The 19097-nt window shown below is 42.3% G+C and overlaps 2 long non-coding RNA genes across 2 annotated transcripts; one reads left to right on the forward strand and one right to left on the reverse strand.

Annotated features, from left to right (window-relative positions):
- Window positions 1–400: 400 nt before the first annotated feature.
- LOC146856611 (uncharacterized) lies at window positions 401–903 on the reverse strand. The gene is made up of 2 exons (XR_014980970.1): window positions 871–903; window positions 401–541 (listed from the first exon to the last, which is right to left on the reverse strand). It is a non-coding gene; the product is annotated as an uncharacterized LOC146856611 (long non-coding RNA).
- Window positions 904–6053: 5150 nt separating this feature from the next.
- On the forward strand, window positions 6054–6556 carry LOC146856612 (uncharacterized). Its single transcript, XR_014980971.1, has 2 exons — window positions 6054–6086; window positions 6416–6556. It is a non-coding gene; the product is annotated as an uncharacterized LOC146856612 (long non-coding RNA).
- Window positions 6557–19097: the final 12541 nt, after the last annotated feature.

Here is a 19097-nt window from a genome sequence, read left to right on the forward strand (position 1 = left end):
TATAACAATAAAGCAGATTTGTATATTAATTTCGAGACCAAAATGACCACATCTGGATACATAATATAACCGGAGTCATCGATTTTAGAAGGTGAAATAAATCAAAGCAAATCAATATTGCAGAACTTTAGCACTGCGGTCAATCGTAAAAAGCACCAGTGACAATCGGTCAATTGTAGGTCGAGTTGCGTGGAACTCAAGAAGGCTTAAGGTGATGTGGGTCCCAGAACCAAGAGATGACAGTCAATTCAACTTTGTTTAGTGATGCAAGTGCTTCGCCTTGCTTCGGAGCAACGTACCCACCAGCCTCAGCTGGAAACGTTCTAAGTTACTTATTCAGTTTCAACAATTTCATAACAATGTGGTTAAATCATAATTAACATATATAAACTTCGCTCTATTAATTTTGCACAGTGATTGATTTAATCAAAATATACATTTCACAGCGATGTTTACATAGTATACAGGTATCAGAATTTCAATATGATCTGATTCGCCCAATGCATTTCGGGCCTTTAGCGGCCCTTCGTCAGGGGCTTCTCTGCAAATGAAAAAAATACAATCATAATAACGTCGGTGTACAGGAGAGCTACATATACATGCAATACATATTTAAAAACTCCACATAATTTTTTTTACATAGAAAAAATGTCCTTGTATCAAAGAGAAAAGGTTTGTGATAAGAATGATCCACAGTAAAAACCAGTCACCCTGTGTGGTGAAAAAATCGTGCAAAACAAACTAAACAGAATACCTGATTATCTGGTACTCTCCCTGGCTGCAAAAAGGTAAAACAACTTCCGTAACTAAACAAACTTCCTCCTTAAATAAAAGATAATGAACGGACAGCCGTCCCTCAATTTAACTGACCTGCAAAATGAACCTGATCCTCGTGAACACTCCGTCACCGGATCAACTGTGGGAAAAGCGTATGCAAAAAAAATGCTTACTAACAAGGCTTAACTTGCTTCTCTGCGTGCCTACACCACTCATACGTATCCGTCTAAACTAAACAACGGTGACCCTCACCTTTACTGAGAAAACATCTTGACTTCTCGTGACCTCCAGGTAAACAGCTAACCGAGCTCTTCAAAGCCGTGCATAATCATCTGATCGGCGTCTACCTTATACGGACCTATTCTAATCAGCAAAGAAATAGGACTATGAATCTCTAATGCAAATACGGGCCGCCATTTTCAAATGGGAATCAGTTGCTATAATCCTAATAGATAAATACAGCCACGACTTTCAATGAGAAACGTGATCCCATAAAAAAGTGAACGAACGAAAATGTGAAAATAATGTGCAAAATTAAATAGAAAGGAGAGGAGAAAATTCGGAATATACCTCTAAAAAAAGATAGAAACTAAAACAGTTTAAGGACATTCATAATATAGACGTCTGTATGTCTCCTGTAGCTTGCCAAAGCATCGTTTTACAAAAAACATGCTAAATCAACTTTTTCATTAATCCCATGGGGATCTTGTGTATTCAACCTCCTGATCCAAAATATTTCTCTTTGTAAAAGAGATTTTGATAGGTTCCTACCCGGGACTGGGACCATTTTATCTATAATTTGAAATTTCAGTTGGGAAATGGAATGTTTGCACCTATTCCAATGTGCCGCTAAACTACTCTTTTGGTTGTTATTACGAATAGTGCTTTTATGTTCAGAGATTCGAGTTTTTATTTTTCTCTCTGTTTTCCCTATGTAAAGAAGTCCACACGGACATTTAATAGCATAGATGACGTTGGTTGAATCACAAGTGGAACTGTGATGTAGTTTGATGGTTTCCCCCGTGGTGGGGTGGTGTACTATGTCGCCTGCTATTACGTTGTTGCAATGTACGCAATTGGCACATCTTTGCGTGCCTTTAAATTCCAAGGTGGTGGTCTTGAATGAAGTAGATAAAATTTCTTTGATGTTCTTTGATCTCTTGTATGCAAATAAAGGTTTCTCTTTGAAAAGGTCTTTAAAATCCTCTTCGTTTTGTAGCATATCCCATCTATTCAAGATGATTTGTTTGATTTGTTTGGAACTTGTGGAATACTTAGAAACAAAAACTTGTCTAGTGGAAAATTTCTTAGGTGCTTGTTGTAGTAAACTTTCTCTTGACCTTTGTTGTGTCTTGTTGATAGCTTCGTTCAAAATTTCCTCAGGATATCCTTTGGATAAATACTTTTTCTTCATGTACTCCGTGTTAGATTGACATGTTTGTTCTGATGAACATATCCTTTTGGCGCGTAGAAATTGTGAAAAAGGAAGATTTTTCAATAAATTCTGTGGATGGAAGCTTGTGAATCTCAAAGTGTTGTTCTTATCAGTTGGTTTATGATGTATTTCTGTTTGAATGGTACCCTCCTTGATTTTTATCGATACATCCAAAAAAGATAATGAGTGTTTACTGATGGTGTTAGTGAATTGTATATGTTCATTTTTTTGATTGAGTTCCGATATCTTTTTGTCCAACATTTCAGGACTGTTTTTCCAGATTAAAAAGATGTCGTCTATATATCTCACGTACATGAGAACATTATCCGTCCATTCACTATCTGAGTAGATGTACTGGTCTTCAAAATGGGCCATGTAGGTATTCGCGTATGCGGGCGCCCCCGCAAAACCCATAGATGTGCCTTTGAGTTGTAGGTAGTATAGATCGTTCCACTCAAAGTAGCTATGATGTAAACAGAAATGCAACATTTCCAGTACAAAGATTTTGTCTGCTTTCAAGGTGGTTTGTTTCAATAATGCCCATTCTACAGCTTCCATCCCTCCGGAATGAGGGATGGAAGTGTATAACGATTTCACATCCAAAGTACATAATAAGCTTTCATGAGTGATCTGAACCCTTTGTAGTTTTTGTAAAAATTGGGTGGTATCTTTGATGTAAGAATTCCAATCCTGAACAAAAGGTTGTAAAAAACAGTCGATGTATTTACCAATGGGTTCAAAAATGGTCCCGCACCCGGTGACTATGGGTCTAAATGGCGGATTGAAAAGATCTTTATGAATTTTTGGCAGCATGTATAATCCAGGTGTACTTGGATTCTCTTGAGTTAAGAATAATCTTGTGTTGTCAGTAATCCATCCCATTTCTTTGGCTTTGGTTAAAATGGTGTTGAGTGTAACTGTGAGTTGATTAATGGGATCTCCGTCTAAAAGGAGATACGTACTTGAATCTGAGATATGTTCCATGACTTTTTGATGATAGAATGTTTGGTCCATGATAACAATGGCTCCTCCTTTATCCGCCTTTTTGATGTTTATGGCATTGTCATTGGCGATGTTTTTAAGAATGGATTGGTCAGATTTGGTAAGATTGTTCCTGATTTGTTTTTTGGTATTCATCTTAAACAAATCTTTTTTCACCAAATTTTCAAACGCATCCAGGATTTTGTGAGATATGGGTGCTTGAAACGTTGATTTTCTTCTAAACTCTTCTCGTTCCTTTTCGGGAGGTGAACCCTCTACCGTTACAAACGTAGAAAAAAAGTATTTCAGTCTCAAGACTCGCATAAACTTAAATAACGTGATCTCGTTTTCCAATTGGTTGGTATGATATGTGGGAACGAATCCTAATCCTCTGGGAAAAAAGATTTGTTTAAGATGAATACCAAAAAACAAATCAGGAACAATCTTACCAAATCTGACCAATCCATTCTTAAAAACATCGCCAATGACAACGCCATAAACATCAAAAAGGCGGATAAAGGAGGAGCCATTGTTATCATGGACCAAACATTCTATCATCAAAAAGTCATGGAACATATCTCAGATTCAAGTACGTATCTCCTTTTAGACGGAGATCCCATTAACCAACTCACAGTTACACTCAACACCATTTTAACCAAAGCCAAAGAAATGGGATGGATTACTGACAACACAAGATTATTCTTAACTCAAGAGAATCCAAGTACACCTGGATTATACATGCTGCGAAAAATTCATAAAGATCTTTTCAATCCGCCATTTAGACCCATAGTCACCGGGTGCGGGACCATTTTTGAACCCATTGGTAAATACATCGACTGTTTTTTACAACCTTTTGTTCAGGATTGGAATTCTTACATCAAAGATACCACCCAATTTTTACAAAAACTACAAAGGGTTCAGATCACTCATGAAAGCTTATTATGTACTTTGGATGTGAAATCGTTATACACTTCCATCCCTCATTCCGGAGGGATGGAAGCTGTAGAATGGGCATTATTGAAACAAACCACCTTGAAAGCAGACAAAATCTTTGTACTGGAAATGTTGCATTTCTGTTTACATCATAGCTACTTTGAGTGGAACGATCTATACTACCTACAACTCAAAGGCACATCTATGGGTTTTGCGGGGGCGCCCGCATACGCGAATACCTACATGGCCCATTTTGAAGACCAGTACATCTACTCAGATAGTGAATGGACGGATAATGTTCTCATGTACGTGAGATATATAGACAACATCTTTTTAATCTGGAAAAACAGTCCTGAAATGTTGGACAAAAAGATATCGGAACTCAATCAAAAAAATGAACATATACAATTCACTAACACCATCAGTAAACACTCATTATCTTTTTTGGATGTATCGATAAAAATCAAGGAGGGTACCATTCAAACAGAAATACATCATAAACCAACTGATAAGAACAACACTTTGAGATTCACAAGCTTCCATCCACAGAATTTATTGAAAAATCTTCCTTTTTCACAATTTCTACGCGCCAAAAGGATATGTTCATCAGAACAAACATGTCAATCTAACACGGAGTACATGAAGAAAAAGTATTTATCCAAAGGATATCCTGAGGAAATTTTGAACGAAGCTATCAACAAGACACAACAAAGGTCAAGAGAAAGTTTACTACAACAAGCACCTAAGAAATGTTCCACTAGACAAGTTTTTGTTTCTAAGTATTCCACAAGTTCCAAACAAATCAAACAAATCATCTTGAATAGATGGGATATGCTACAAAACGAAGAGGATTTTAAAGACCTTTTCAAAGAGAAACCTTTATTTGCATACAAGAGATCAAAGAACATCAAAGAAATTTTATCTACTTCATTCAAGACCACCACCTTGGAATTTAAAGGCACGCAAAGATGTGCCAATTGCGTACATTGCAACAACGTAATAGCAGGCGACATAGTACACCACCCCACCATGGGGGAAACCATCAAACTACATCACAGTTCCACTTGTGATTCAACCAACGTCATCTATGCTATTAAATGTCCGTGTGGACTTCTTTACATAGGGAAAACAGAGAGAAAAATAAAAACTAGAATCTCTGAACATAAAAGCACTATTCGTAATAACAACCAAAAGAGTAGTTTAGCGGCACATTGGAATAGGTGCAAACATTCCATTTCCCAACTGAAATTTCAAATCATAGATAAAATGGTCCCAGTCCCGGGTAGGAACCTATCAAAATCTCTTTTACAAAGAGAAATATTTTGGATCAGGAGGTTGAATACACAAGATCCCCATGGGATTAATGAAAAAGTTGATTTAGCATGTTTTTTGTAAAACGATGCTTTGGCAAGCTACAGGAGACATACAGACGTCTATGTTATGAATGTCCTTAAACTGTTTTAGTTTCTATCTTTTTTTAGAGGTATATTCCGAATTTTCTCCTCTCCTTTCTATTTAATTTTGCACATTATTTTCACATTTTCGTTCGTTCACTTTTTTATGGGATCACGTTTCTCATTGAAAGTCGTGGCTGTATTTATCTATTAGGATTATAGCAACTGATTCCCATTTGAAAATGGCGGCCCGTATTTGCATTAGAGATTCATAGTCCTATTTCTTTGCTGATTAGAATAGGTCCGTATAAGGTAGACGCCGATCAGATGATTATGCACGGCTTTGAAGAGCTCGGTTAGCTGTTTACCTGGAGGTCACGAGAAGTCAAGATGTTTTCTCAGTAAAGGTGAGGGTCACCGTTGTTTAGTTTAGACGGATACGTATGAGTGGTGTAGGCACGCAGAGAAGCAAGTTAAGCCTTGTTAGTAAGCATTTTTTTTGCATACGCTTTTCCTACAGTTGATCCGGTGACGGAGTGTTCACGAGGATCAGGTTCATTTTGCAGGTCAGTTAAATTGAGGGACGGCTGTCCGTTCATTATCTTTTATTTAAGGAGGAAGTTTGTTTAGTTACGGAAGTTGTTTTACCTTTTTGCAGCCAGGGAGAGTACCAGATAATCAGGTATTCTGTTTAGTTTGTTTTGCACGATTTTTTCACCACACAGGGTGACTGGTTTTTACTGTGGATCATTCTTATCACAAACCTTTTCTCTTTGATACAAGGACATTTTTTCTATGTAAAAAAAATTATGTGGAGTTTTTAAATATGTATTGCATGTATATGTAGCTCTCCTGTACACCGACGTTATTATGATTGTATTTTTTTCATTTGCAGAGAAGCCCCTGACGAAGGGCCGCTAAAGGCCCGAAATGCATTGGGCGAATCAGATCATATTGAAATTCTGATACCTGTATACTATGTAAACATCGCTGTGAAATGTATATTTTGATTAAATCAATCACTGTGCAAAATTAATAGAGCGAAGTTTATATATGTTAATTATGATTTAACCACATTGTTATGAAATTGTTGAAACTGAATAAGTAACTTAGAACGTTTCCAGCTGAGGCTGGTGGGTACGTTGCTCCGAAGCAAGGCGAAGCACTTGCATCACTAAACACTTCACTTCTGGGCCTGATCAGACAGACAGCCCAAATTTCGGAAGCACCCCTTCCTTTTAGGATTTTCTAAAAATTAGTTTTTCAAACAGATTCTTAAAAAACTGAGTGCCTTTCTTCCCATTACAATAGTCAATTCAACTTTACCTGTCTCGAGAAGCCTGCATGCAGATTTGTCCTGGTTGCCCATAATGCTGAAGCGGGAGCCGCTGGGGAGCTGGTTTTGCCGCTTAGATGGTGTTGGCTGGGAAAAGGTGCAAAATGTTGACAAAGAGGCCACTGCTGGTTTCCTATGAAGATGTTGAGGTGTTCCTTGAAGTTGCAGTATCAAGTAAAGATGATGGTTGCCGGACTTTTCACCAACAAGCCTTGGAAGCGCTATGGTCAGCAAGAATGTATTTTGAAGAACGGAGATTTGGTGGAAAATTATAGCTGCCTGAAGCGTGCTTGAGGTCAGGACTATGTTTTCCACAATGCACATGACCATATACTTTTGTGCTATCCCTCAGAGGGCCTGATAGCCAGCAATTCTTTGGTTCTGGTACTTTGTTTTTATCTGTGGACCACAGGTGACTCGTGCCGCTAGGTCAAGGGAGTCTGGAGTTGCCTTTGGCTCGAAAGGGATTAACCTCTCTGAAGGAACTAGTCTTTGTTCTGGAATGAGTTGCAGTTGTACAGTTCCAGGAAGATTGCCACAGGTGCAGAGTATCATGCCTTTGTTTTGTGCAGATTCTGTTGTCTCAGACAGAGGTCTCTTCTTCATCCTTTTTTGCAAGTCAGATTAGAACCGGGGTTTTCGTACCAGGGGTACCCCTTAAGTCCTAGATTTAGGGGAGTTAAGGATATAGTTTAAGAAGCACATGCACTATTAGCCCCAGTGGCTAAAACACCCTGAGGTGACCACCTTTTCTAACCAGAACCCTCTATTGTACCACTTTGAAAAATGGCAGCAGCCTTCCTTAGCTGTGTAGGCCAGCTAGCCCACCCTAGAGCTGTTGCTAGCCTTCTGGAGATGAACACGTCGTGACTACAAAAGATTCCATGCTGCCCGTATGTATATGTCCCTAGAGGGAGAGCATTTTACTCCTTTGGGAGGCAGCTTGAATGCATATCAGAGGCGGTGTATCCTTTTAAGGTCACCAGCTTGATGTGCCACTTCACTAGTCATCCCGCAAGGGAGGGAGGTGGCACCTACTTCTTATCCAGGCTTTTATTCTGACTCCTGGGAAAGTTCACACCTCCGAGCAATAACTGGTGGTACTGTAAAGCAGGAAGATTAGTTAAAGGGAGGAGGACAAAGAAAAAATACATACAGGCGACAAGCACACTTGAAATGGGTGCTGATATGAAGAAAATAAATTAAAAGCATCGGACAAACAAACAAAAATGCATCTGACAAGCATGCTTGAAATGTGTGCAACCAGGGGAAGATTATTAGAACCTATAATGGGAATGCATTTTAATTGTGTGTTCCAAAGAGTGCCCGCCATCTTGTAAGAGTTAAAAATGCACAGAAGATTAAACAAAATGGATAACAAGGGCAGGATTTGCATGACATTTTATTATGCTGTAGATTACAGTTTAAACCATTATACGTCTCACCACTTATGAGCCAAACATAAATAAAGCCCTAGAGGCAGGTACATTTTTCTAAATATGTCTCAGTGGGATGTGCCACTAATTGTTATGGAAGAAAACACCATGTTTGATGAATACATACATAAATATCACTGCCATGGAGAAACTGAAACAAATCTCTGCATCACCTGTAACAATCCATCAAGCTATAAACTGAATGTGTGTGTGTCTACACACCATGTAGTGCTGTTACAATGGTGTGAGTATGCGTGCCTCTGCGCACATGTTGCAGTTCTGCTGCTCATGCTGTACCTTTTTTGTGGCTGTGGAAGGCCATCTTGCTCTAATTTTCTATGTGTGTGGGAATATTACACTAGTCCCTGTGCAAGATCTATTAGGTGTGTGCTTGTGCTTACATGCTTGTGTGCGTGAGATAGAAAGTGAATCCATGTGTGTATATTTATGTACATATATTTGTATTCAAAAAAGCATCCAAGGGCTAGAGAGGGCGCCAGTTCCTCACAATATGTAGAAAGTATTGCTGAATCACGTGATATGTCATTTGTTTCTATTTAATATTAAATGACATGAATGTTTCAATTCAATTAGAGTTCTTTTTCAATTGCTCCATCCTGCACATGCCATTGCATTAAGAGAAATGGAAAAGCAGGCCTTCAGAATAATTTATGATGTTCGGGAATCGAGATAATAATGTACACATGGTTATTGCCTGTCTCTTTATAGTCTATGCATGGTTGAGTTTAGTTTGAGTGTTTTAAAATATTAACATAACATGATAATAAGGATGGTGGTAGCGAGCACCAGGAACAGCTGAACATTCAACATAAAAAGCAGTAACTTTCAACAAAATATGAATTATATCGATCTGAGTCTGACCAGGCTTCAATCATTTTAACAATGCTTAATTCATATATATATTCACTGAAAAAAACCAAAGGTTTCAATCACGTTATAGTTAGGAATTAGCATTTAAAAAACCTTTGAAATTCACTGAAAAAAACCATAGGTTTCAGGGGCGTTATAGTTAGCTGGACATTTCCCTCGTATAAAACCATTGAAATTCCCCCGTTATAGTTAGTTCAGCTAACTAGAACTCACGCCCCTGCAATGCACTGCTGATGACGTCACATATTACATCACTCATGACATGGTCAGTGACATCACTCATGACATCTATGTTTTTTTCAGTGAATTTCAAAGGTTTTTTAAATGCTAATTCCTAACTATAACGTGTCTGAAACCTATGGTTTTTTCAGTGAATTTCAAAGGTTTTTTAAATGCTAATTCCTAACTATAACATACCTGAAACCTATGTTTTTTTAAGTGAATTTCAAAGGTATTTTAAATGCTAATTCCTATCTATAACTTATCTCTAAACCTATGATTTTTAATGATGTTCATAGGATTTCTAAATCTTTATTTTTTAGTGTATCAATTCCTTTACTTATGTTTTTTATATTGCTTTTCACCATTTTTAAAAGTTTTTTTTTACTTATTTATTTTAAAAATTAAAAAATATTATTTGTTTTTAATGAATTTAAAAAAAAAATATTTGTAGTTTGTTTTTAAACTATTTTTTATATTTTTTTATATTTTTTAAACAATATTTTAAATACTTTGTTAGTTTTTTTTCCAAGTTTTTTTTGGATTCGCGCCTTTCTTGATCCCTGCATGGAACATAGTCGCCATTTTATGATTGTAGTCTAGGATTCGCGTACGGTGTGCGTTGGGTATGTATTTTCATGCGCGATTGCTATGCGACCCGTACGCGACTCCAAGCCCATACGCGACACGTACAAAGTAAGTTACACGACACTCGCGCGCTTCCACAAAACATCATGTGCATGGTTGACGCGGTGGGTGCACGAATCCTGCGAAATATTTTAAATGTCAAAAAACATATAGATATGTATTTCATGTAAATATTAAGGGAAGACATAATCTAAGCTACTCATAAAATTAATATATTTTTACTCTTAATCCTATATTGCTTTTAAATGCAATTTCGCGGATTCGCTCTCGGTTCGTGCTGCCTATGTGAATAAATCTGTTTCTGCTTTTCTCCGAGACTATAGAATGGGGTCCATTTACAATAACAATCTACATTTTCATATGCAAGAGATGTATAGGAGAGATGGAGTACACTTTACTGATGAAGGAAACAGAGTCTTCCTCAACAACTTTAGACTCTGTATAGGTACTTACTTATAAGTACCAAAAACTCTCAATGAACACAACGGCTCTTTTTAGAGCCACTCAAGAATGAAACACAGAAGCTTGACGTGTATCTCCAAAAAATGTCAGGTTTTTTTTGCTTGGAGTCGCGCATCCTACGCGTTAAGAACCGAGCACCCTACGCGCGAGAAATCGTGCACCCAACGCAATAGGATGCGCGACTCCTAATATTACCGTAAAACAAAAAATAGCCCCTATCACTAAATTTTATTATCCCCGGGAACCCCAACCCCCGGGGCTTATAAAAAACGTTGGGGACCGTGGGGAGAGCCCCAACGCACCCACGGACCCAGCCGGCTCCCCGCGTCCTTCAGGAGCCGGCATTGCTTTTCCACATGGGGAGCTGCTGACATGCAGCTCCCCGTGTGGAAAAGCAATATGGTTTGGATTTTGAGAGAGCAGTTTTCCCTGCTCTCTCTTTCAAAATCCAAACGAAGTTTGCTATGGGAGGGCGGGAGACTCCAGCCCTCTCATAGCAAACAACAGTGTCCTGGGGGTGGGCACCCCAGGACACTGCAGGAGCCGGCCCTGGGGGGTGGCGGTCCCCAGTGCCCTCCAAGTCTCCAGGAGGGAGGCCACGCAGCCCCCTCGCTCAATAAATAAAGCCCCGGGGTTGGTGGTCCCCGGGGCTGGGGGGCCCCCCTGGGCCCCCCATTAATTTTTACGGATTTGCCCCTGGGATCCTGGGAGTCCTTCTGGGACCCCCTAAGCAAATCTAGAGCGCCAGAGTATTTCTACCCTGCCCCCTTTATATGTTTTACACACTTATTTCCCTTACTTCTTCATCCTCACTTCTACCGAGGCACAAAATGGCTGCCAACAGTTCCTGGTTTTGAATGTTGACAACCACTTGACAGCCAATTAGCATTCAGCGCGTGATTGGGATGGTGCCTGCACGGTGCGCAGAGGGTGCGCTCAGGGTGCCCATAGGGTGCGCGGATACTAAGAGGCCATAGATATGTATGTACTTTTAACGGTAATTTTCTCAGAAACTACTCAACAGATTAACACCATTTAAGCAAAAGGCACGAGTCTGAACTGAGGACTACCTTTTTGCCAAATTTGGTGTAATTCCATTCAGCAGTTCGGGCTGAAGCTGCAGCTAAAGGTCCTATGGGAAAATGCATGGGGAAAACGCGTTTTGGGACCCCCCTTTTTTCTCAGCCCCCGCTTGACGAATCACCCCACTTTCAGGATAGGAGCGGACCGAAGCTGGCCAAAAGTTTCGAAAATTTCGCGCAGATTCATCAACCGGCGCCAGACTTATTGGCAATAGAATGTTACGGATTTCCTATGGAAAATAGGTCCTAACTATAGCTACCTACTGGCGACCGCCAGTAGGTAATATATATATATATATATATATATATATATATATATATATATATATATATATATATATATATGTATATCTCACACACTCTCTCCACACAGGGAAAGAAATGAGCTGCACTCCCGCGGTGAGTTGAATAATTCATTTATTACAGCAAGGCAAAATCCTCATTCATTTATTTCTACGAGGCAAGTCCTGACGCGTTTCGTTCAGCATTGCACTTTTTCAAAGGTACAGCCTGTCAGCATCCATCACAACAGCAGTTGCTTAGCTTTTATTGTTTTTTGACCCCTAGTGGCCGCCCAGATGGGACACATTCATAAACCATGCTGGTACTTGTGGTACTTGTGGTATCTTGAAATTTCAACCCTCTGGTGGGTGATGCATTTAAAACTAAAGTCAATTTCTATATATATATATATTCATATATATATATTCTAGCCGTTTGTTGCCCAATGTGAACGTAAAGGGTCTCTCTCTCTCGGTGGTGCGTTTCCTCCACCGGCAGGGCCCCCACCGGTAATATTCTCAAAAGTCTGGAATCTTAGCACAGAAAATAGCACTGATGGTCTGAAACAACAAAACCAACATCCTGTGTTCCTTAGTCTCACATGAGCTTAGATAGGGTGCTTGCATCATAATCTCCATAAATATTGAAGAAACATAGCTATGAAAGTCAGCCCTGACAGTGCAAGATACTAAATGAGCTACTGAGTGATTCGGGAGGCTGGCCAATGGGTAGACTAAATTGGGCTAGATGTCTTTTAAGTCTTCAACTCCTTTGAAGGTAAAGTTATCCAAACACTCCACGTCCGAAAGCCTAAAGAAGATATAAAACGAAGGATCTGTAACTGAGGATTTTGTTAAAAAGTATATATCCTTTAGAAGGCATTAAACAAATTTACTTTATGCACAGAGACTGCTGTCTAGTGGTGTACGAAACTCCTTACTTTTTAAGAAAACTTGTTGGCAAATATGCACAATTGCACATACAGCACGAAATGCGTTTTGTGAGTTTAGTGCTTATTTATGCTAGAGTATACCTTGCATTAATTGCCACTGCCAGAGATCCCTTCATGAGGCTTGTTTTAGCAGGAAAAAACTATTGGAGTGGCATTTTCAACGTTGACCAGTATTCGGCAGGTGAAATAATACAAAAGCAATCTAATGCGAAGTTATGAGAAACTTTGCAAGATTTACATGATGAGAGTTACATGATTTTTGAGAATTTCACACATAGGAGCAGATTTATGAGCCCCTTGCGCCTTATTTACACCGCCGTTGTGTCACTTTTGTGACGCAGCGGCGGCGCAAATCCTGCGCCATGCTGCGGGGTATTTACAACGTGACGCATCTGGCAGATGCGTCACGTTGTAAAGCCCTGCGCCACATGTAGGCGTTCTGGAGCAGGGGGGGGCGTTCCGGCGCAGGAACGCCTCCTAAAAGTGGCTGAGTGAAATCTACAAGATTTCACTCAGTCACTTTTAAGGCCATGCTGCTTCAAAACCCTGCGCCTGCTTGAAGCAGGCGTAAGGATTGACGCAGCATGTAAGGGATAGGGCACCCCCGAGCCTTGCTAGAGCTGCGTCGCGCTTGCGACGCAACTCCAGCAATGCGCCGCCTTTCCGACTGGAGATGCGTCACGCATCTGCCCATCCGAGTGCCACGGTGCGCCGCATTGTAAATGCGGCGCATCAATGGTGGCGCACGGGTGGGCAGATGCGTCGCAACTCTTCTGGCGCATCTCTGCTAATTAGCAGAGATGCGCCAGACGTCATAAATCTGCCCCATAAAATCCAAATTTCGCCGTATAGGGGCGAGAGTCCCAGAATGCAAATTCCAAATAACTGGGCCGCGAGAAGGCAGAGTCTCACGGACAGGTTTTAGCAGAAAAAGACACACAGAAAAATAACAGTCCTAAAAAACACATATAATAGAGGTAAGAGTCCGATAGAACAATTCTAGTGGAGGCAAATTGTCTGGCGAGCACCTGCAGTTCCAATAAACAAGGAGTGTGAAAGACAAGAGTGCCACAAAAAATTTCAGGAAGAGGTAGACCATTAAGAAAGCACACTTCCAAAGACTTTTATTGAGGGCAAAGCCATATACAAACGTTCCAGAGGACACACACTGTCAGAGAAAGGATAGCTTCAATACACTTTGTATACAAAAGGCAAGAGTTGGACAGAAAACTTGCAGGCGAGGCACAGTAACAGAAAACATGATTGGAATAAACAAAGGGGCATATTCAGGAGTTATCGCCGCGTTAGCGGCACTTTTCTGCCGCTAATGCGGAGATATTTTTATTGCAGTATTACCAAGCTGTCGCTGACAGCCGTTAGCGACAGTTTCTAGGCGAAAAACGTCCGTTGTAAAGATCACCACTTCTGTTAGCCATAATTATATGCAGGAGAGGAGCTCCCGTGCAAAAACGGCCACAAACCCCACTTCTCCATATTCACAAGGGGATCCTGGAAGTTCTGAAGACCAAAAAAGCTGTCTCTAACTGCAGTTAGAGCCAGTTACTTAAGACCAGAAACTAGACCAGAAAATAGCTGGTCTTAAAAATGGGACTAACTCTTGGGGCCTCATTTCAGCAGGTTTTGGGGCTGGACAGCGCTGCAAGCAATGTTGCAGCGCTGCCCTGCGACAAAACTACAGTGCAGGAATGTGCACCATCAATAAGATAGTGCGCATTCCTGGGCCCCAGTCATGAAAAGTGTTGCAGCGCTGCGACAAGACAGCGTTGCAACACTTCTCACTATGCCCTTCTGCCTATCTTTCTGCGCTAAAGAAATCCATTGCTGCAGTCGTGTCACAACCATGACGCAACTCCAGCAATGCACAGGGCCAGCCTATCCCTGTGGCACTGCGTCACCCTCATGCCTCCCATCAGGCAGGCGGAAGGCACTGACGCAGTAACGTTCATGAGGGGTGCCCGAATGTCAGCGCTGTTTGAGATGCATCAGTGGTGGTTGCGTGCTGCGGTGTCATTGTTTGGAAGCATTTGTGGAGTGTTGGTGCAGAGGGAGTTGACGAGACGTTCTTCGGTGGCCTTGATACAGCTGCGAGGGGGTGGGATGATGGTGGTGGCTTCCGGTGGGCAAGGTGAAGACATGATGTTACCAATGATGGTCAGTCCAGGATAGTCCGGTGTTGTAGCTGTAGTTGAAGTTCCCGCTGGCGGAGGTGGCATGCTTGACCGTGTGTCCTGCTTTGTGGCTTGTTGAGGTGGCTTGCTGCTTGTGTCTGATGTAGGGGACCTTCCCCAGGAGGGGGTGGTGTTCTGGTCACTGGGGTTGTCCAGGTGGAACTTGAGTTCACTGAGTAGGATGTCGTCGGTGGATGGTAGACCCTGGGGTGCAATGAGGTCTACAATGGTATTGGAGAATGGGGGGCCATGGACCGGGAAGCCTGCACATGAGGGTGCTGCAGAGGATGTACTTGGGCTTGGTTCGATCTGGGAGTTGAGGTGGTCCATGGTCACCCTTGGGTCATTAGAGTGCGTGGTCAGTCAGAGTGTGCTCTGTAGGTGATGGCAATGCCTCCTCCTTGATGGTCATGGAGCTCCTTGCGGGTGATACTGCAGCCGTCAGTGATGGCGATGGCGATGTCCGGTCCGGAGCAGAGGTAGGTCCTGGCAGGCTAGGTGGAATCCAGGGTTGATGGCAAGAAGGGTGCTGGCGTCGTAGCGGTAGAGTGTCCAAGAGGAAGGCTCCTTGGTGCTGAGTGCGGTCCAGGGGCCGACGGACGCAAACGGATTAGCCTATGGGTTGCCTTTGAGATGACCATTACAATACAGGCTGCCTGTGATTATAGGGGTGTGTTTTGGGGTAAAATATGAATATTGGGGTGTGTTTTGGGGGCTCAAAAAGGAATGTTAGGGTTCACGCTTTGTTTTGGGGTACAAAGGTTAGTTTTTGGGTGGACTCACTGAATTGGGAATAGTTATTTTTACATCTCCACTATGCAACACCTTCCCTACTGTTCTAATATGCCTAGTATTAGTATGCATTGGAATGGAATGCCATGTAATGGCATGTGTCGTAACTATGTATGTACCTTTGGCACACCAGTGGTACACCCGCTGCGCATGGGCGCACAGCGGCCGCCATTGAGAAGTGCTTGGAGGGCTGGACCGCTGGGAGGTGGTAAACACTGCAAAGAACACTGGATGGGTGTGGACGCGGGGGTGTGTGTGTGAGCGGGTGTTCATTGCTCCTGCTCTCCTGCATCTGCTTCCAGGAACAGGAAGTAGGCAGCCAATCACAATGCTGTGATGCGGCTGTGGGATTGGTAATTGGCAACGGGACAATGCATGCAGCCAGGGGCTGGAGGGGTGGGCATGTTCTCCATGCCGGCTGTAATGCAGCTTGCATTACAAACAGGGAAGTGCGCATGACTGCTTTGGGCGGCCTGAATGGGCCGACCAAATAGTCATTACGCACTTGCGTGGGCATTCATATCCGCCCATGCCTTGCCCCGTGCTTGGAGTAGTCCTAGCCACCCCCGACCCACAAAGGAAAGATATAACGGTTACATCACTAAGTTATCATCATGTGATGATTGTTCCTCTTGTGCACTGCTAGAAAGTGGAGTGACGCTCTTCCGCCATAGCGGATGAGCCTCCACTGGGGGTTCATCATCTACGTGTGTTAGCTAGGCCTGGGCGACTTGACTCCCAGGCATCCTGCGCTACGTGTCCCACCTTCTCCTTACTGGGACATTGACACCGTGGCGCAATCCGCTGCACTCTCTCCAAATCTGTGACTCAGCGAGCAGGAGCCTCAGCCAGGTGGGATTTCACAAGCCTGGGTACATCAGTCAACGCCAAGTCTGCTGGTGAAGCTCCCGATGCAGTTGATGCAGCAGGGCCTCCTTAGGTGTGAAGTTGCAGCGCTACCGCCACACAAGTTCGGTGCAGCTCAGGGGCCTCTACCTCCACAGCATCTGGCCAGCCCAACATCATCCGGCCTGTGATGCAGAGAGCGGGACTCACCGTTGGTAATCCCCTCCATGCACCCCGGTGTAGTGGTGGATCGTAGTATGAGATGCAGACCTCCCTACTTTAAGGCGCAGGAGCTCCTCTACTATTAACAGCTCCAAGGTGCGCAAGGCGGTCTTCTCATACAGGTCAACAACGTGTCTCCATGCCACCTGTCAGACTTCACCATCAGTTACGGGCGATCGTCTCGCCTCAATGTCTACCACCACGACTCATTGACTCCACAGCTCCTCCACATCCCACTCCAGGCTCTAGACGCAGGTCCAGCAAGGCATCCAGGCTCCAGGCGCAGGTCCAGCGAGGCATTCAGGCTCCAGGCGATGGTCCAGCGAGGCATCCAGGCTCCAGACGCAGGTCCATCGAGACATCCTGGCTCTCATCCTGGTCATCCTGGATGCTGGTTGGCTTGCAGGGGTTGTTGATGTGTGCTGCACTTGGCCCTGGCTGGTCCATTCTGCATTTTTTTGGTTTTCATGCCTATTTTCTATCGGATGTTGACTGATAGTCAATGTTTGTCATTAGAGGCAAAAAAACTCACGTTGGACTGACTAATTTGAGTTTTTCTTTGCTGCTGACGGGCCTATCAGTAGTTTTTGCCCGCTAATGCTGGATTTCCTATTGCCATCGCGCTGATGTTAGCGGCAGTTTTCACCGCCGTTCCCTGATACGATTGCCATGTAGCGACGGCTTGTTAATACGCCACTAACATGGCGATAGTTTTCAGGGTTAGGTGGTGATAAAAAAACTGCCGCTAACTCGCGTTTGCGATAGGTATCGCCGGTCCTTGTGAATATGCACCAAAGTACCCAGGGAAGCTCACAGACAGGTTCAAGGTGAGGTAAACCTAACCAAAAACAGATAATTATACAATTAATAATGCACATTGAAGGAAAGAATACAATTGAAAAATACCACCAGAAGCAGTAAGTAAACTGTAAGAGATTAACATGCCCAGAAAAGCACGTTTCGCACAGATAAATTGACCAGATGCACAATGTCAAACCAAGTAAAGTTTCAATAAACAGTGCAAAACATTAACAAATACATTGACAAGCCAGGCGCTGAATTTGAGTTGAGCATAGAGATCAGGTAGGTGTGACTAGACAAAGACAAAAGACTTGGTGGTTACTTGCCTGCTCTTAAGCAAAAACATAAAAATACTTAGAGCCTCATGTGAAGATTGGTGGGTTGCCATGTTAAAGGAGGCTATTGCATCTACTATCATGGGGGAGGATCTCACACCAGATTTAGAGATCTGCTTTGCTGGATCTCTGTCCCTTCAGTAGAGTCTCTTCTGCAGCAAGTCCATTGAAGGCAATAATACTTTGTTGAGCCAGCACCATATTTATGCACCCACTTAATCATGTATTTTGTTTAATAACAACAATCTACCTACCTAGGACCAGCATGTTTCCATGATATCTAGGTAGGAAAAATTAATGAGTATAGATCAGCCCTAAAGGTAGCAGAGCGACCACCACTATGAGCCAGGAGTCCTTTGGTAGATAGACTGTTATGTCAACGGTTTCCACAGGCAGTGGCAGCTGAGGCTCCACTGGTGGTAACACAGTGATTCTCCCACCTCTAGATAGGGCAGTGTAATTTTGAGTAAACAAACCTTTGCAAATGTCATTTTATGTCTTATGCACTGTTGCCAAGTTGTCAGAAAGGAAGAATTGGAGCTGTTGCCATTGTAAGTGGTTTTTACATGGGTGCCTATACACAAGATGGTGTGAGCATGGTTGCTACATTGCTTGATTCTTTGTGAATAGTAATATTAACTTATCAGGAAGCACTCATTCTTATGACACTGAACCAAAGAACTGAATATTTGGACTGGAATGGGTTTTGGGCTCAGGACTATTCAATGTGGAGCTTGCTTTTTACACTAATTTTCTGAATGGATCGCTATTTTATCTTTTTGTTTTGCTAGACAACCTACTCGGCCCAATATAAAAAATAGAGAATAGCTTACTTCTAGCAGTTGGTCCTTTGTTTCCTGTTCTGTACTAATATTAGTCTTCTGATTTAAACTCATCTCCTGCTGGATTTTATGCCTCATTTTGCACTTTGGTTAACCAAATATCACACATATTCAAAAGAGCGATGGAAAATTAGCATAATTTGTGATACAATGAAAGAGCCTGCTCAGGTCAAATGGAGTCCAAGGCCCTCATTTATGGGATTTTGGCGTAGGGCAGAGCAGCATGGCACCTTACTGATTTA

Source organism: Triturus cristatus, chromosome 4_1, assembly GCF_964204655.1.
Source record: "Triturus cristatus chromosome 4_1, aTriCri1.1, whole genome shotgun sequence".
NCBI classification, from domain to species: domain Eukaryota; kingdom Metazoa; phylum Chordata; class Amphibia; order Caudata; family Salamandridae; genus Triturus; species Triturus cristatus.